This window comes from Myotis yumanensis, unplaced genomic scaffold, assembly GCF_028538775.1.
Source record: "Myotis yumanensis isolate MYYU_CA2020_CCGP unplaced genomic scaffold, mMyoYum1.0.hap1 SCAF_2, whole genome shotgun sequence".
NCBI lineage: Eukaryota > Metazoa > Chordata > Mammalia > Chiroptera > Vespertilionidae > Myotis > Myotis yumanensis.
The window spans coordinates 169,749,354-169,754,901 of record NW_027223753.1 but is presented as its reverse complement, the minus strand read 5'-3'; the positions used below and the strand labels follow the sequence as shown (position 1 = coordinate 169,754,901).

The following is a 5,548-nucleotide window of genomic DNA, read 5'->3' as shown; positions in this document are numbered from 1 at the left end:
GAATTGAGTTCCTCAAGAAAGAGGAACCTAAACCTGGCTTAAATAAAGGGGACTGAGGAGTGATGGCTTAGGCCTGTTATTGGCATACTTAACTGTTCTGTTGTATTTTCCCTCTTTTGTCCTGATCAACTCAGTGTAGGTATATTAGTTATTTTTTGTACAATCCCTCTATTACTGCTGTTTCTGATTATTAGAAAAATATTTTAGAAGTATATTTAATTCTTCTGTGTGTTCCTTTATACATATTTTCAACTAGAGTTGGAATATATTTTTACCCCCTACCCACCACCTCTGGCTGATCTTTGTTTCTAAGAGCTTGGTTTTTTTAAGTTGTCTCCTTAGGAATTTAATATTCATTTCAACAAATATAAAATACTTCTGAAAGACTTTTTGAGTTTGCTCTTTGTTTTTCTCTTTTCCCTCCTTTCCCTCCTTCTGTTCTCTATTTTTTTCTTTTTTCTCTCCCTTCACTTTACTTTATTTGCCTGCCTTTGTATTTTCTTTTTCTTTATATCTTGTCCTATTTACTTTATTTTATTCTCCATGTTTACATTTTTAAATTTAGGTTACACTTCATGTCAATAGGAATGTGACATAACTTACAATGCAATAGGCTAAAAATAGGAAATGGTCATGGTGAAAAAATAGGGCCTTTTCTTATTCCATAAATAAAAATAAATTCTATATTATTTTTAAATGGAATATAATAAAATCACAAAATATAATATATAAATGCACTGCTTTCTGAATTTGAGAGGGTAAAGACTGAACAATTGAACAATGGGAGAAAAAAGGATAGCTACCACAGATTCCTTGTATCAGAAAGCATTTGATAAGATACTACATGCATTTATGATTAAACTGCTGAATAAAATGGGTATAGAAGGAAAGCACCTCAATATAATAAAGAACATATATAATAAATCCCCAGCCAGTATCATACTCAATGGTGAAACAGCTCTGACAAAGAGTTAATATCCAAAATATATAAAGAACTTGTACAACTCAAAACCAAACAAACAAATCCAATTCAAAAATGGGCAGAGGACCTGAACAGACACTTCTCCCAAGAAGATGTACAAATGGCCAACAGATATGTGAAAATATGTTCAACCTCACTAGCTATTAGGGAAATGCAATTCAAAACTACAATGAGATACCACCTCACACCTATTAGAATGGTTATTATCAACAAGATAAGTAATAAATGTTGGAGAGGTTGTGGAGAAAAAGGAACCCTCATCCACTGCTGGTGGGAATATTAACTGGTATAGCCACCAAAGAAAATAGTATGGTGGTTCCTCAAAAAATTTAAGACTAGAATTACCATATGACCCAACAACTCCTCCTCTATGTATCTACCTAAAAAACTCAAAAACATTTATGCATAAAGATATATGCACCCGTAGATTCATTGCAGCACTATTCATGGTGGCCAAAACATGGAAACAACTAATGTCCTTCAATAGAGGATTGGATAAAGAAGATGTGGCACATATATACTATGAAATACTATTCAGTCGTATGATGAAATACTGCCCTTTGCAAGAACATGGATGGATCTTGAAAATATTATGCTAAGTGAAATAAGCCAGTCATAAAAAATCTAAAAACCATATGCTTTCACTCATATGTGGGATATATATCTGAAATACATAGATACAGACAACTGCACAGTGGTTACCAGAGGGAAGGGGTGGGGGTATTAAAGTGTTAAGAAGGACAAACATATGGTGATAGATGATTTGGGTGGTGGTCATACAATGCAATATATAGATCATGTATCATAGAAATTTACATTTGGAACCTATATAATCTTATTAACCAATGTTACCCCAATACACTTAATTTCAACAAGTATTTAAAAAAAAGAAAAGAAAAAATCTAGAGCTGCAAGAAGAGACAAAGACACTAATGTGTTGCAAATAGCATCCACTCAGCTATGAAGGGCTGACCTGTCTATGGAACTCAAGCTCATCATCTCCTTGGATTAGATTATTGCAGTGTGACCTTTAGTAAGAGTATTATAAACTATTTAAGATGGTCTCAAGACCAGTTTTCAAAATATCTGTACAAAGAAAAATAACCGAACTTACTCTCCCTCTCAGAAAACAAACCCAATGAACAAACAAACAAAAAACAATCACCATTGCTTTCATCTGTGTTACAGGTACCTATTACAATCTTTGACTCACAGTCCTATCTTAAGCATCCACTTGCATGGCTGCATTGGTAAATTGATACAAATAGACAAAACGGCTGCTCCCCGACTTGAGATTTTTACAAAGGCTATAAATGGTAACAAAGCACTTTATAAAGTATATGCAGTGTAGTGTTCAGATAAATATTCAAATTACTTGAACTAATTTATTAAAGATTTGTTACCTTTTCATACATTGATATTCCTTAGAAAATTTTGGATTTTGAGCAATAGACATCCAAGGATATGCTTTCCTTTAAAGTACACATTGATTAAAACCAAGGGAGAGGAAAATGAAGTGTGACATATTTTCTGTATAAATTAAACTTGATAAAATACCTGAAACATGAGAATTTATTTGGGGAATTTTTATTTTATAATAGTGTGAGATTTACAGAAAAATTGCAGAATAGTACAGAGTCCATGCCGTTTCCCCTATTATTAGATTTTTATGATGCATTTGCCACACCAATACTGATACATTATTTTCTTAATTTTTAAAATATATTTTATTGATTTTTTACAGAGAGGAAGGGAGAGGGCTAGAGCGTTAGAAACATCGATGAGAGAGAAACATTGATCAGCTGCCTCCTGCACACCCCATACCCGGCATGTGCCCATAACCAAGGTACATGCCCTGACTGGAATCGAACCCGGGAGCCCCCAGTCCGCAGGCCAACACTCCATCCACTGAGCCAAACCGGTTAGGGCCTGATATATTATTTTTAACTAAATATATATTTTATTCAGATTTTTTTAGTTTTTATTTAATGTGAGATTTTGTTTTGTGTTTTTTTTTGTTTGTTTGTTTTGTTTTCTGTTCCCGGATGCTATCCAATACCGCACATATTTAGGTTCCTCTTTGTTGTGGCATTTTCTCAGATCTCTCTCTCTCTCTCTTTCTTTCTCCTTCTCTTTCTGAAAATCAATTAAAAACATATCCTTGGGTGAGGATTTTTAAAACATTCTATGCTGGGGTCTTCAGTTGTAGGCCTTACCTTATAAGGTATGCCATTGACTAGGGCAGACAGAGTCAACCTGGGAATTTTGCCAGATCTAGTTTTGGGTAACTGATAAACACTGCATTTCGAAAAGTAGCCACAGGGCCAGTGCCTTGACTAACCTGTTTCACAATTCCTTCTAAAACTTGTCCCTCTGTTATATTTAAACCTTTTCTCAATACACAGAGGGCTAAAGGGACATGACCTTTCAAAGGCTATTCCTTGTCAACAACAGCACAGTCAGCCACGGTGCCATGGGAAAGGACTGACTCTTCAATGACACCTGCAGAAATCCTGTGACCAGCAACATTTATCATATAATCAGTTTGAGACATAACATTCAACTACCCTTTTTCATCCATGTAGCTAGCATGTATGGTGTCATAGTATCTAGGAAATGTTTCAAAGTATAAATGCTTGAATGCTTCCTGATTCTTTCAGAGTCTTGAAAAAGCCCCCAGGGGTAATGGACTTACCACAATATTTCCTAAACACTGAGCCTTCAGTTTTTGCATGTTGTCATCCAAAATCATAATTTTTCATTCCTGGAGATGTCATTGACTTAATAGAAAATCTATTTCTGCCCTTTAAAAGAATGTGTATTTTAATAAATATATCTGCTATGCTAAACCAAGCAGGGATCAAAACTGCAACTTAGGTATGTGCCCTGACCAGGAATCAAACTCAATCTTTTGGTATATGGGATGATGCTCCAATCAATTGAGCAACCATGCTAGGGCAAAGACCCCAGTATTTTCAGGCATATAGTTCATTTTGTGAACTTGTTAAAACAAGCATAATAACTTTTTTAAGTCAATTTGAGTCAGTATTCTAATTGAAGTCAAGTTTTTAAATTATTTCCCAAAAATAAATATTTAAATAGATTAGAAAATAACTTGCTGTGATTTTCATTGGATTGTGTTGAATGTATAGATCACATTGAAAAAAAAAATTGACCTCTTGACAATATTGAGTTTTCCAGACTGTGAACCCAGACTATATCTCCAACTTTTCAGATCTTTCTTGATTTTTCATCAGTTTCATAATTTACTTTATATAGATCCTATGTTAATTTTGTTAGATTTATAGTTAAATATTTCTCTTTTGGGTACTATTGTAATCTCTTACATTTTAATTTCTAGTTGTTCATGCCTAATTTATAATCATCTTTTATATAGTAACCTTATATTTTGTGAACTTGTTTTGTACTCATTAGTTCAAGAGATTTCTATAGACTCTGGGATTTTCTACATAAACAACCATGTCATTTGTGAGTAAAGCCAGTTTCATTTCTTTCTTTCTATGCATATACATTTCATATGCTATTCTTTTTCTAAAATACATTTTCATTGATTTCAGAGAGGAAGAGAGAGAGAGAGAAGGAGAGAGAGAGGGAGAGAGAGAGACATCAATGATGAGAGAGAATCATTTATCAGCTGCCCACTGGGGATCAAGCCTACAACCCTGGCATGTGCCCTGACCTGGAATCCAAACATGACCTCCTGTTTCATAGGTCAAAGCTAAACCACTGAACCATGCTGGCTGGGCTCAAATGTTATCTTGTCTCATTCTACAAGTTAGGCCTTCCAGTACAATTCTGAATAAAACAAATGAGAAAGAACATCCTTGCCTTCTTCCCAGTCTTAGGAAGTATATGTTTTTTTGCCATTACATATGATATAAGTAGTAATTTTTTTTTGTAAATATTCTTGATGAACTTGAGAAGTTTGCCTTGATTCTTAGTTTCCTAGATGGATTTTGGATATTGTCAAGTACTTTTCTTTTGGGTCAAGTATGTGATCACATGATTTTTCTTCTTTAGTCTGTTTATAGGGTTAAATAATTTTTTAAAGTTTAAATTGAAATGTCTCTTAAACTTCAATAATTAGTTTTTTCTTGCTTTTTTATATTTTTCTTTCCCTATTTTTTTCTCCTCAGTTACTGGAGCTAGCGATTATTTCTTCATTTAAAACAGGAGCTGTGGGTTACACTTCATAGAAGGGAGATAGAGAGAACAGTTAGTGATACATATCTAAAATCAGAATGTCTAAGCTACCATATATGATCCAGCAATCCCTCTTCTCAGTATCTACCCCAAAATTTGAAAACACTAAACCATAAAGATATATGTACCCCTATGTTTATTGCAACATTATTCACAACAACCAATATATGGAAACAATACAAGTGTTTGTTAATTGGATAAAGAAGAGGTTGTACATATATACAATGGAGTAATACTTAGCCATAAATATTAATATTTCCATTTGTGACAACATGGATGGATCTTGCAAGTATCATGTTAAGTGAAACAAGTCAGATGGAAAAGGATAAGAACCATATGGTG

The 5,548-nt window shown here is 33.8% G+C and overlaps 1 pseudogene; it reads right to left on the bottom strand.

Annotated features, from left to right (window-relative positions):
• Positions 1-3,129: 3,129 nt before the first annotated feature.
• LOC139002655 (acyl-CoA synthetase short-chain family member 3, mitochondrial-like) lies at positions 3,130-3,734 on the bottom strand (annotated as a pseudogene).
• Between the last annotated feature and the right edge of the window lie 1,814 nt (positions 3,735-5,548).